The sequence below is a fragment of the Taurulus bubalis genome, assembly GCF_910589615.1.
Source record: "Taurulus bubalis genome assembly, chromosome: 7".
Taxonomy (NCBI): domain Eukaryota; kingdom Metazoa; phylum Chordata; class Actinopteri; order Perciformes; family Cottidae; genus Taurulus; species Taurulus bubalis.
Genome location: NC_136595.1, coordinates 3,803,930 through 3,819,322, shown reverse-complemented (window position 1 = coordinate 3,819,322; position 15,393 = coordinate 3,803,930).

Below are 15,393 nucleotides of genomic sequence, written 5' to 3'. Positions count from 1 at the left end.
CAGACCTTCCTGATTCCCAGTCCAGCCAAAACACATTCCTTGTTTCCTGTGGGCGGGCTTGTCTCCGTCAATGTGTTCCAGAGTGGTCCCGCCTACGTTGCCAACCTCAAGGTTGTCTTCAGTGATGCCCCGCCTGTCTGGTCGTCTTCCTGCCAGTTCTCAGAGGGGCTTCCGGCATCTTGGTCCCCCTCTAGAGAGTTTCTGTATGTCTGCCATGCCCCAAGGTGTTCTACCTGAGGTATCCCGGCCCCTGTCCAGCCCCTAGGCTGTCCGGCTAAGGTTTCCTGCTCCTGTGCAGATCCCAAGCTACTTACTACTTACTTCACCCTGAACCTAAGTTAAAATTGTCACTGTTTGTCTCAAGGTCAAGCATTTGCTACCTTGCTCAAGTATTCACATCGTTTCTTCCTTCACCTTTGACTCCTAACACCGCTGTCCTCCTCTGAAGATGCCCAAACTCTGCATGACTTGTACATGACTTGTATTATTTCAGGCGACTGTGGCGCAGTGGTGAGCAGGCTTGTCCTCCAATCAGTGGATCGGCGGTTCGATCCCCAGCTCCGCCACCCTGTGTTGATGTGTCTTTGGGTATTCAGAAAAGTGCTATATGAATTATTATTATCTTCCCTGGTTGTTTATGTTGGAACATGGGCAGTTTATAAAGCTCAAGGTGAAGGGATACATGTCTGTCAGTGTGGACATATGTGTGTCTATGGGTGCATTATTTAGTGTGCTGCCATGCAGCCTCCCTCAGGCCCACAGGATGGGGGACTTCTTGTCTTCTGAATCTGCAGGAAACAGGTGATCATCCACTGTCACGTAGGGAAGAACGAGGCACGGCTGGGGTGACGGGTCAAGGTCAGGGTGAAGGATTATGGGTCAAAGGTCTGGAGGAAGGTGCAGGCAAACCAAACCACAGCTGTGTTGTGGATGGGCAGAGTTTGCCAGGTGCTGTTGTTAAATAACGGCTGCCGACTGACGTGTTGCTTGAGAGGACCTGGGAATACCAGAATGTGCAGTTGTGCAACTAAAGTCTCCACACAAGCAGACAGACTGATTTATTTACTTTCAGTATGGACATTCAGAACAGCTAGAAACACGTATGTCTTTAGGTATAATTGGACCACACACACACACACACACACACACACACACACACACACACACACACACACACACACACACACACACACACACACACTGGTACTCACTACCTACTTAGCTTTTTCATATTACCAAATCAAATGCCAGCTCTCAGAACACAACCTTGAACAGTGTCACAAACTCACTGGGTGACAATGTTTAGCTTGATTTAAGCTGTTCAAGCAGTTTTCCTTTAGAAAAACTTGGAAGCTCAATATATTTAGAGGGCCAATCTCAAGTATGTTATGGCAAGCTTCCTGGCGCTACCACAAACTAATTTGTCTATTAGCATTAACAATTCCATGTTAGCACTGGAGGTTTGGGTCTTGTCCGTTCTCATCAGAGCAGGAGAAAACAGAACAGACTGGGAACAAATATAAATATGAACACGTTATTGCTCTCATGACGATGCTCTGCTTTTCCACAAAGGCTGAGGATGTGCTAATACATGACCAGCATAAATATGATGTATGGATGACCTGTAGCCTACTAGGGAGAGCAAGCATGTCTCCTTCCCTTATATTTTTAGATTTAATGCACTTCAGACGGCAGAGTTTTCCCTCTTGGGTCAATGTCCGCTTCAAGATCATTTATATTTGCTAAAAATGCTGTGTCTGGCATGCCTGCTGTGCTTTGTTCATCCTGGGATGTCTCATAGATGACATACAATAATCTCACTGAAACACTCCTCATGTGGAATGTGCTCTCTGTGTGTAGTTTGAATCATGACTTGACATGATGTAGAATGCCACAGTGCTGCCAGAAATAAGATGTTAAACATGAAAGCACTGTTTTTTAAGGTTATCGGCACATGGACGATAAAAGACTTGTAACTCCGAGAGGCAAAGTAGATTTTTTTTCTCACCTTTTGGGCAGTAAGACTAACAAAGAGGAAAACAAGCACCTCTGTAGGGACTAATTAAACTGGATAGTGTGCCGCTTAAATGAAGATGAACTGCTGTTGCCCACTTGCTAAATATTTGCAAATCTATGATTGGCTTACTTCATCCTACTACTTTCAATCTGCAAAGCTTCTTCATACATCTAAGATACCTCTGGACCTTATTTAGTAGCTTGCACACCCATAGTTTGGTTCCATTGGTGCGGGCTTAGGGGGAAGACATTTTTATCCTGGTTTATGTTAACATTGACTTATTACAAACAAACAAAGAGGTGTAAACATCTCACTGACAGGAAAGTCATTGACTGTACTGTTAAGTATTTTGCATTATCAGCCCTACATAGACACTCGTGGGAAATTGACATCAGTTTGTGCAGCACTTGACAGAACCTGTGTAACTTGCTTGTCAAAATGAGCTTTCCGAGGAATAAGTAAAACTAGTCCTGGCTAAACCAGGACATAAATTATAGCACAGTTGTAAACAAAATAAAAAAGAGGCATGCATCATTAGCTGCTAAATACTCCACTCTGTTCACCCATAATGCACTAAGTTTAGTCTGCTGTACAGTTAGTGTACACAACGATTCAAAAAGGTTATTTGTGATTTTTCATGCATTTTTTCATACGGAAATCCAGAAACACAAGTCAATTCCTGCCCGTACAGTCTGCCTACGGTCTTTTCAAAATAAACTTCCATCTTCACAGGAAACAACCTAGTTAGGTTAAGGCAACACAACTACTTGTTTCGGAAAACATCATGGTTTGGGTTAAAATAAATACAGAAGGGATGTTACTTAAGTACGGCAGATTATTTATGACATGGGGCACGAACAACAGATTCCAGGGTAAAGTTTTGTTTTCACCCATCCCCCTCCATTCCCTCCCACCCTGTGTGTGTTTTTTTTTTTTTTTTAAGTCTTTATACTTCCTGGTTCATGATTACTTGGACTACAAATAAATAAATGTATTAGCTATAGCTAAGAATGGTGGATAAGACCACCCTAGTACAGAACTGAGTCACAAGCTGTTTAATTGTCAAAAACTGTGAACTAGCATTAGGAAGCACCAACAAGGCATGATCCATTTACAAACAACACATAATACAGTATACAGAGATGTATATTGTAGATGGATATGATTGTTTTCCCTCAAACCCATTCTTTCCAGCGGTCAGCCCTGAGAGCAGGAATCCAGTTGGAAGCCCGGTTAGAAGTTTCCCACATTGGTCAGGTTCTCAGAAATCCAAGCTGGAGGAAGAGACGTCTGCAGAGAGATTTTCAACATATCGCACTGTCTCGTCTGTCTTTTCCTATTCCCACTCCCACCCACTCATCCTCTCCCCTCCCTCATGCCTTTTTCATTTTTTTTGGTAGTTGTCATGGCTGATGTGATAATCTGAATACAAAACAGGATTGAACATCAGATTAATTGTTCTGTGGTTGAGCTTTAATATATAACCACGAGGGTTTCACCATATGAGGAAAATACGGGCCATGCAATAACGTTGAAGATTGCATAAACGATTAATTTAGATAAATAAACTGATATTTAAGTGTACTAAGTTCTACCTTTCTGCTGCTTTCAGTATTCTAATAAAATTCAAATTAATTGATTGTCGAATTAAACACATGGGAGGAAATTATCTCCATTCTATTATTGAACAAATGTAATACTGAGCAGAACCCAAATGGCACCAATAAAAATATTGTATTCTTACTAAAATCCCTAAGCATCTGGATGTTCACAGTAAATGTTCAAAACAATAACTTAAAAACAATTTATCTTATCCAGGACTAACTACAATGTTCGGGCAAGGTCAAGAATCTACTGGCCCGAATATTTCTGTGAAGTGAAACGTGTGTTCCTTGTTCCACTTTCTCTCCTCAACCATGCAGATGAGTACAGCCGCACTGGTCAAATGAACCTCACTCACGTGTGTAGATCTGATGAATTAGAGGGCTCTGATTGGCCAGAAAGAAAGACCTTGCATCCTAATTGTCACCTTTTTTTTATTTGACAGAGAATCCAAGCAAAGCCTGATTTTAAATTGATGTACTATTGTATCAATCTATATATTATCTGTGTCTGTTTTGTTTTGTATTCTTTAATTGATAAAATGATGAATCTGGAAGAATGTGTTTCATTGATGTTTAGCAACGCCAGAAAGAGAATGTAGAAGAGGCAGAGTCCAACTGTGAAGCTTCACCAAAAATGTTAATTTCTGCACTTTTTTGCCATATACTGCGGTTTGTTTCCTTCAAACATTCTGAATCCAGTTCACTTACATGAGTTAAGACTTCTGCCCTGTTCTGCAGACTCAAGCAAGCCTGTGTGCATTCCTTCGTGGCACTCTTCCTGCGCCTTAAGTGTTCTTTTGGCGCCCTAGACCATTACCCCAAAACTCAGTCACACTAAAGCAGACCACCTACATGATAAATACCGTAACCATTTTCCTGTTCCCCAAATCTTCCACACCATTCTTAAGTTCAGTATTTTATGACCCCTGTATCACATTTCAAGTTGGACCTGAACCACTGGCACGCGCCGTACTGTTGGGAGTCGTGTCAAGAAAACTGACTCCGGGCTCCTGGGTGGCGCATTTCAATATTTTCTCAGTGTTTGCCGAAAACGTTGTTCTCGATATTTGATTTTGAGATTAGCTGACACTGAGACGTACATACCATCGTTGGCTGTCTGTGCAACCAACCTCACATATGATTGGCAAATCATCTGGTCAGTCACTTTTCCACCCTTTTCATACTCTGTTAGTGTGTTCTATCAAGGGTGTATGACTGAACAAACAAACCGAAAGTAAATCAAATAAAATGCTAAGTTAAACTCTGGAGCCGATTTCTCAGGGGTTAAACCATAGACTGTATATAAGAAGTGGACGTAGGCATCGTGACGTCACCCATTGGTTTGTGGACTGATGTTTTAAAGCCTCACGTTTGCCAATTTCGCCATCGCCATCTTGGATTACGTCTGTTTCAGGGGTCAGCAACCTTTCCTATCCTAAGCCATTTCGCTCGATTTGTCACCAAATAAAATTTGTCTGGAGCCGTAAAAGCTATTTAATATCACACCTTATAAAGTTTGATATAAGGTCATATTATATATACACAAACTATAGTTTATTTTATTTATGAAATTATAGAACAAGAATCAAGACAATTTCTGACATTGTATTGCTAATTTACCTGTTATAACAATCAAACACTTATAAGGAAAAAATAATACACTATCATGTGTCGGCCTACATAGAGGTCAACACACAACTATGCAGACCTTGAGTCTTCCCGATATTTATGGCTAATGTGGTAGAGTTTTCGTCTTGTAACCACATGATAGCAGGTTCGATCCCTGTCCTCCACACGTGAGGTTTCCATTTAAAAACGCATATCTTTTGCTACGTTCACACTGAGCGGCAACACTAAGCCAGAGTTTTAGATCACCGCAAACCGAGGAGTTTAGAAACTCTCCCGAGGGACGGATACATTTTTACAAACGGACGCCTCGCTATCTCGTGAGTTGCCACAGATCTAGCAGCAGTAGTTCAGTTTGGAGACTTGATCCACTTCATGAAAGTATATTTACTTTGCTGAAGCAGTTGAGAACTCGCTCTTTTTTGCTCATTGCTTTTCAGCAAATACTGTGTGTTTGTTCTGGAAGTGTCTTTCAACATTGCATCTTTTGTTGTTTGCTAATTTCTCGCCACATATCAAGCATACAGGTAAACCAGCATCGTTGGCAGTGAAAGAAAATGAATACGTCCACGTAGAATTAAACTCTATTTTTCTCTGTGACTCTTCTTTTTATTTATTTATTTGTTGATAGTTTAGAGAGGACGGGGCTCTCCAAATCATGATTAGTCACCTGCAGGGAAAGGCGTTTTACAAAGTTAGAGAAAACCTAAATGTTGCCTTCCACATAAAATAATAATCCCAGTCACTTCCACACATCATATTCGTTAAACATTGGTATATGATCTTTAATCGTTATCGGCCAGTAGCGGGCCGTGGATTTAAATTAGAAAATTTTTAGAATTTAAAAATGAGATTATAAAATAGCTATAACTTTGTGATTCTGTTTAGGCCAGCAGAGAAGGCTTAGCAGGCCATGACAGCCCGCCACTGGTATCAGCCGACACCCAGGTATTTGTATCGGGACTGAAAAGGTTGGATCAATGCTATGCCTATGTTTTACATCTATTTCACTGAAGTTGTTGGAATAAATATTGTTCAGTTATCTTTGCATGGGTTGTGTGGGGTGGTGGTGGTGTATCGGTCTGGTGGATCAGTCAAAAAGTCCAGCGCTATTCCATTCCCAGTATGTCCTTGCTTTGACTCCAAACCTGAAGACTTTGACCTGAGCACAAGCCATGAGCAAAACAGTCAATTGTTCGTTTTTGACTGCTAAATTATTTATAGTATGTCTCAATAAGGTGGTTGAGCCCAACCCAAACCCGAGCAATTATGTGTGAAATTTAGCTTCCTGGCACATCAAGTCCTCTCAGGTTATCAGGTTTGGGCAGAAATATCTCCTTCTCGCTCCGGCAGCCTAGTATTTGCCCTGAGGCTGTTCCCGCTCTCTTCTCCGTCCTGAGTTGGACAGGGTCTGGGTCTAGTTGGGTTCTGCAGCTCTGTCTTCCAGCCCTCTGAGCCAAATATTTTCCCCACCACAGGTTTCCACTGACATGCAGCAGGACAAACCTGCTGTTAGTTTGTACCGGTAACCCTGTTTCTCAGTACAGAGGAGCAGACTTTCTATGCTCTCTCTCACACTCTCACACACTCACTCTCACACACACACCACACCACACCACACCCACACCCACACACACACACACACACTATCCTTAACCCTAACCTTACCCTAACTACTACCAGCCTAATCCTAAACCTGACACTATCCTTACCCTAACCTTGAACCAAATCTTCACCATGAAATGTAATGATTTACGTTATGGAAACGAGCATCTTGCCTCACAATGTAACTGTGTAATCAGATTTATGTCCCTGGGTAAAACACGCCAACACGCACGCATTCAGCAATAAATACATTTTCCCGCGGGATGAAAAATTAAGCTGTAACATCTTGTTCATGTCAGATCTTATTTCAGAATGTAAAGTCGATCGGCTGACAGCCAATAGCTACAGTAGGTGCTATTCTATTTCCGAAAAGCCGAGAATTTTATATTTCGTTTACCAACTGTGAGCATCTTGTCAGATGTTAGGATCAAAAGTTGAAATCCTCTGTACTGACCTCAAGTTTGAAATTCGTTACCATCCACATGTACATTTTACATCATACATCATTTAGTTGACCCACAGGGTCCTTTCACACCTTCTTGTTGCAGCTGTGGTGCTGGAGGTAGAGCAGTCGTAATCAGGTCTGGGGTTCCAATCCCCTGGTCCCTGCAGTCTATTACTCGAAGTGTCCTTGGACACAGTAAGATACTGAACCCCAAATTGACATTGGTCTCTGGTGTCAAATGTGAACGTCTCTCTCCGGCCTTCCACTGACTAGGTCGATGGCATTTGACTGCTTCCAAGCGGATGCTACGAACGGTTTTGGTCTGCTGTGGTTCAAGTAAGGTTTGGAAAAGATTGTGCTGTTTTAAAAAAAAAAAACTACTGTAGTCGAGGGTTTATCTTGCGCCTGTAACAAAACAACAACACAATGCTCCGTTAGTTTGCACAAGACGGCAACCACTTACTATTCTCGTCACACTCTTCACCAGAACATTTCCTCTCCGTCTCTCCTTCCGTTTTTCTCTTCACAATAAAAGCCTCAGAAACGTACATCAGAACACTGCTTCCTAGAGAGCTGTTTAAATACACAATATAATAGCTAATATGAAGTTCAATTCAGTTTATTTTATATAGCCCAACATTACAAATGCAAATTTGCCTCGGAGAGCTTTACAATCTGTACACATAACATCCCTGGGGGCAGGGTTCCAGACAGCCAGGAATCCATGGAAAAAGAAAGTAGAGTTAGTAATGAATGAATGAATGAAAGAAACATCCCCGTTTCTAAACACTCAAAATGCAACAAAAATGTCCCCAAAACTTAGTGACAACTTGTCTTAACAACAAAGTAGACCAGTAAACAGTATACAGTACATGTCCGCCTCACCCAACTGCACAGCCTCTAGTAAGTATGTCCCGCTAATCCCAATGTACACCAGACATATAGCTGATACACTATAGTGTCAAGGACACACCATACATATAAAGCATGTGCTGCTACAATAAAGAAAACATGTATTAATAACACAAAATTGACCAGTAAACATGTCCCCATCCTGCAACTGCAGAGCCTCTAGTAAGTATGCCCCGCTAATCAATGCACACCAGACATATAGCTGATACACTATAGCGTCAGGACACACCATACATATGCTAGGTGTGTCCTGATGGTGCATGTGCTGCTACAATAAGGACAACATGTTAACAGGCATAGTCATACATTCAACACTCACAAATCAGTTAATGATAATTGACAAAGTCCCTTAAATATACCGGTGGTCTCACCACCCTGTCAGAACGAGTAACAGTCGGTTGTGGCTAACTGATGGCGGTAGCTAAAACAGTCCCTGTGTCGCCAGCGATCCATGGCTCCTCAAACCCACAGGCCCTCTGGTGCCCCCTTGTCCTGGAGAAAAGGAGCACAGTGAGGAGAAGCCAGGAAGCTCTGGTCTGTGGAGCTTCCTGGCTTCTCCTCACTGCTCCTTTTCTCCGGTCCGTGGAGCTCCTGAGAACTGTAGCTCTCTTCAATTATCCCGTCCGCCAACAGTTTGCCAGTCAATTTCTCTATCATCCTCTATAGAGGAGATTTGTGTTCACAGTGTGTACACTCTCTTCCTGCGCTGGCACTGAAGGTTGGTAGAGGAAATAAATACTGTGCTTCTGCGTCGTCCAATTGGACCTAAATTCTTCGGGGGAATGGACTGAAATATAAAATGGTTCCACAGGAACTTTAAATTATGCATGTTACATGGCAAACATACTTTGTAAACCGAATCACAATCTTTTCCTAAGCCCAACTGAGCAGTTTCGCTTCCTAATCAAATAGTTTTGCAGAAGTAAACCTACAAAGTGAGTAAACCTCAAAGAAACAAACTTTTCTTCTGTAGCATAAAGGGAACACAACTGTATTTTATTGTGCAACAATGTGTTGTACAATGACAATATATTCACCTTGAACCTAGACCTGCATCAGCTGTATCAGCAATATCTCCATGGTTTACTGTACTAGGAAGACTGTCTGACGCTGCGCTGTCTCCTTTCTCTTATTGTCTAAACCACTGCTGAAGGAATCAGTCCAATGAACATCTTTGAGTCTCATCGTTCCCATCTCCAGCTCTCTTTTCTCTCACATACTGTACTCCTTTTTTCTCAACATCTGTCTCCCTCTCTCCACCACTGTACAAATATCTTCTTCCGTGTCCTCCCCTCCTGATCCAGTAACAACACGGGTGAGAGGGAAAGAAAACCAAATAAAGAGAGGATTGGACATTTTTCAGTGTATCAGCAAAACACACTACCCTGGGAACACAGGTGGGTTTAAACATGACACAAATACATTTTGACACACACACTCCCCACTTCTGCTGCTTACAGTCTGTGATACAAAGTAAGGTCGCGTCGCAAAGGGGCCGTGGCTTAGCTCTGTTGCTTGCCTCTGTGAGAGACAAGCGACGGAGCTTTCATTTCCGCTATCGACCTGGAATAAATAACCACTAGTTCTGCTTTATACTTGTTGTGGAAGTCCCAAACATGTCGGAACATGAAACACCCTCGTATTTGGGTTCATAACATCATCCGTAGCCGCACACAGCTCGGTGAATTTCACTGACTCCTCCAGGAACTGCGTCTCGCGTATTTCCGTTATTATTATTAGCTTTATTTTCATTGGTTGCTGGATTACATTTTATCCAGATACAACAGATACGTTTTTCTAATTGGCTATTCGTGTAGCCCATTTTTTTTTTTTGATTGGCAGAACTCCAGGGGATTCGGCGGAGACATGCTTGATTCCTCCATGGTGAGGGCAGCGCGACCAGGTCATGTTTGCGCGCTGCGGAACAATAAATAGCCTAGAGTTTGTTTTCAGCGTGAGAAATACGATCTGTGGCGGGAAGGCGTGACTTAAGACCGAAATGAGTGACAGTCACGCTCAATGCGTGACACTTGAGAGCCCTTGAGCCCTTTGCGTCGCAGCGCGTATGTGGATTGTCTTTACATGTAAACCGGTCGCGCCGCAAATTCGCGCTGCGTCCAGTGTGAACACGGCATTAGGAGCCAGAATGGACCTTTTTGTATGTAGCATCTGAGTTGTCAGACTGGACCCTTTGAAAACATGATGGTCTTTCCCACAGCGAATCTTGGCATGAAAACCTAACGACCGAGTAACATCTTCTATACTGCCAGTACACAGCAAGCAGTGTTGACGTTGAATGAAGTTTCTGTATGATGTTGATATAAATCAAAAATACATTTTAAGATATGCCTGCCAGAATCTATGGCTTTGCATGGTGCTACAGCTACACTTGGCTGAAATTCATATGCATTAACGTAGTTAATTGGACGTAGTCATCGTGACTTCACTCATTGGTTTGTGGACTGCCGTTGAGTGACGTTGAGATGCCTAATACGGTTCTGGTAGTGGCAGCGACCTGTCAATCACAGAAAGCCTGCCCTAAAGCATACCCTGCTTTATGGTCTATTTGACTATAAATGGACCATAATCGACTAAATCACTCTAAAAATTAACTTTGGATTTGACAGGGGACATGAACAGGCCTCCTAGGTGAAAGTTGTGTGCTTGTTTCAACCATCCATCCACCAAAACCTCTGTCGTTCATCGCTCTTTATACTATGTTACCTGACTTCCTCCTTTCATTCCCGTCATAATTAGTATGCCTACTAGATATTGTTGCCTATCAACAAACGTAACTAGGTAGATGCACTCAGTAGAGTGCAGATCTCCGCCAGGTGTGTCCGCAACGACCACTACTGTAATGTTCGAATTGAACATTCAACATATTCTCACTCCCGACTTGTCGATTACTGACAGGTCAGAGGCACTAAGCTTCAAACTAAGATGCTCTACATACCCCTCTAGTGCCAGGGATGCCATGTCGGTTTCAACCATTTAAAAAAAAGTCCATCTTCACATGACGTTAGATTTAGGAAACTTAACCACTTAGTTATGTTGAGGAAAAAAGCGTGAAGGACATTAACTTGACTGACTAACGACTTACATCACTACCGACTCATGTGACTAATGAAGAATCTACATGATTACGCATGGGCACACTTTGTGTTCGCAATTTTGTCCACTAGTGGCTCCACAAAACAATGTTTTGATGAGCGGGTCTTTGTGTTGTCTGTATCTCTAATAGCACAAACAATGTACAGGCACAAGCAATAGTGCTGACAGATTCATGCTATTTAACTAAAATGCAGGGTTGATCATCTTACTAATAAATACTAGCAAATACTAGCAAATTATTTTATTTTTTCATTTTCTTGTTTATTCTTTTCTTTTTTTCACATGTCAAAAATGTAGTAAAACATAAGCAAAAGGCATCTGAATTATCACATACACATATAGAGATGGATCATCACATTCAAATCAGTGTAATGCAAGATCAGAGTAAAACTGGCCCATTTGAGTGTCATGGTTCCAAATCATATCTGCTTCATGTAGTATATGCAGATTTACAGAAAATCAATGCAGGCTTTGAAATATTAAAAACACGAGGCTAGCGGGAGCAGTCCCAGTGTTGCAGCAAAATGCAGTTTTATAAGGTGTAATTGCTACGGTTAATGCACATAATTACATGTGTTCATTACATGAGTTGTTTGTGAATAGGTGAGAGCACGATGTTAGCCTGAAAGAGGACAACAAGTATATCATTAACAAGGTGTGCAGCTTTCTCTCTCCTGCTCTTTGTCTCACACACGCATACCACAAGTGGTGTTTGTGGTTTCTCTTATTCAGACTTTTAGAATAAAGACAGGGGTAATTTGCCCTGACACTGGCTGACAGATTATTGGCAGCCCTTACACACATGTCTGTCTTTGAAGTTGGCTGCGGCCCCTCTACATGTATGTACTGTATTTTTATTACCCGGGACAAAATAATTGACGTGGCACCTGAACTGGATCACTGTGTTCTTCCTGCTCAGGATTCTCCCTCAGGGGCAAATACCTGCTAGATGACTTACCTTAACCTTAATTTTGAGGTCACGCATTCATGAACACAACGGTATGACAGTTGTATTACGGTTGTATTATGAGTTTGTTCCTCTGTTGGATGTTTGATCGGATAGAATTACTTACTTTGATGATCACATCGTCTTGCGGTTTATTGTAGCAAGTTAAAGATCATCAGGACCTTAAATGACGTTAACAAATATCAACAAATATTTCTAACACATTTAAAAAAGTTAACTATGTACTTAAATATGTAAAAATCTCAGAATTAAAATGTTCACAAATCAAAAATCACATTGTCAACACTTGATGATATAAAAAAAACTGGCAACTGATAAAGCTGGAAGTGGAAAAATTAAATACATACGCATACAAAAATAACAAGATATGAGATTTATCTGCCAGTAATCATGTAAAATAAGTGAAAACAAATTTATTTTTAATTTTGTTCTTTTAAAAAAAGGTTTGCATTCCTTACATCTCAGGGAATCCTGACTGGTCATCATAATAAGAATGAATTGACATATTCAGTTTGAAGAAGTTACCTCTCTTTCCAGAACGGATTTGGCATTCCTGAAGTTCTAAGCAGTGTCATTGCTTACATTCTTACAAACTTACATTCACACTTGATGGATCTGACCAAGATATAATGCACCCTCAAAGGTTTCTAAGACTCCCTGTGCCTTTACGGAACATTGTGGTTCCGTTAACCCATGGTGACTCCTACACTTCTCTCCTCGGGAATACTTTCCCCCTTACATTTCACATACGGCTTGTACCAATAACCTTCGTAGAGCACTCCAAAAGGAGCTGGAAGAGTCCATCGCCACCCTAATCTCAATTAACCAATTATCTGATCCTATAATGAAAGGCTGGTTGGTCTACTACTGACAAGAGATTCAGAACATCTCTGCTCTTGGGGGGGCCTTACATGAACATTGGGACTAGTCTAAAGTTTAACAAGCACAATAGTGTAATCTATTATGATGAGTATGAATGGGGATGTGCTACCGTGTCAGAGTGAGCTTTAGCACTGATATGTTTGTTTTGGGCCACCGACCGTGAATGAGGAATTCCATTTCTCTCTGACCCTTTACCTCAATCGATTCTCTAAGAAAGAATTTCCTCTTGCTAAAAGAACCAATCCCCGGCTCTTCCTGAGAGTGTTGCAGTGTCATTGAGCAAGACGCTAAACCCCTAAAGCCTCTGCCATTGGTGTATGAACGTGTGTGAATGGGTGAATGTTGACACGTCTTGTAAAGATCCAATGTGAGGTCCCGGGATAGGGATGTCATGTGTACAGATTGTAAAGCCCTCCGAGGCAAACTTGTATTTTTGATGTTGGGCTATATAAAATGCACTGAATTGAATTAAAGTACTTTGAGTGGTCAGTAGACTAGAAAAGCTCATTTACCATTCACCACAATTTGTCACTTACAAAAACTGCCTTGGCAGAACTCCATGCTCCAAGTGCTATTTTTGTTTTCTGTGATTCGGAGAAACACACGGCTGTACTTACAGTTATTTAAGCAAGTGCTGCAATTGCTGGACTGCATGTCGACAAAATATTACCTTCTGCACCATGCATTGTCCAATACGAAAGTGAGCATTTGGTTCTTTCCCTCTCTGTATCGGTTTGCTTTCTGCTCCAATGACTCCAACAGCTCCATTTCCTCATATAGATCAATACACTTTAATCAAATTCTTCTATTTTAATCTGTTAAACACATCCAACTCTAACGATTTGACTTAACTGTATGTTATTTGTTGCACAGTAAGCACGGAGGGTTGCATGTTAAGATTGTCCATGACTACACCATTGCTATTTGCAATTATTACAAGCTGCAATCTTTTTCTTCTTTAGGAGCTAATACTGTTGCAGGATCTTTCAGGGGGTAGTGATGGGAAAATATGGAAACTAGTTCCCCATAGTGCCACAAACAAAGAGAAACAAAGGCCGGCATGCACCATGTTAGTCCATCATGAGCCCCCAGAACAGCTCCATGGCTCCTTGTCATAGCACTGTCTAAGTTGTTAGTTGGGTTGAGATCCTTTAAACATTGGGACCCTAGATTAGTTTTGTCTTTTGGAATTCCCAGAAGGTTTTATTCAACCAAGAACGGCTTTGAATAGAAAGTGAAAAGATTATGAAGCTGCTGATGGCTAGGAGATTTGACCAGCACAGTGTCAAGAAACCAAATATTACTCCCATAATCTTAAAATCAAGCTCACTACAATTTATAATGAACCAATCATTCCAATGAACCATTCAGGAAGCCTTTAATCAGCTCCACTTTCAATTAATGACTTGTTAATCCACTGCAACTCATCCAGGAAACAATGTCCAGGAAAACACACTGACTGTAGACTTTGTTCGATATCCAATTGATTGATTTCAGACTGAACGCCTCATAGAAGCTTCAGCTAAACTTGCACTCCATATTTTCACAGAACAAGGAATGTGGATGTTGTCTCATCACTTACTGTATATTGGCATGGCTTATTAAAAGCGATATATTAATGGCCAGTTTGGACTTGAGGAATGATTATGCAAACAAAAGCTGTTTCAATGTTCTTATGGTCACCTGGGGCCTGTTCCATAATGCCAGTTTAACTATACTGTGCATTCCCAAGTATCTTTACTTCAAACCTAACTTGAATTGTTCTGAGTGAACCTGAATTGACCTTCATGAAATCACTTAAGCCCTGCCTTTATTTGTAAGTCCAGTTTTTTTACTTTGAACCTGTTTTTTAGCTGAACCTTACAGAAAAATAGAACCTCTACAATTCCATGAGAGCAAGTCAACTCCCATCTACAGATCAAAAACTTGTGTTGGCAAATTGGTTGCCAAGCAGTTGAATATCTGTGGTTACCATTATAACAATAGCCATCATGGTCACAAACACCTGCACTGAGCTTCCTGATAGAGCCACCTGAACATGGCACATCCTTTAATTATTCTAAATATCCCTGTGGACCACACACACACACACACACACACACACACACACACACACACACACACACACACACACACACACACACACACACACACACACACAACAATCCACTACCTCCACTCCCCTTTCCTGTAGATATTCAGGAGGTTTACCTCAGACTGT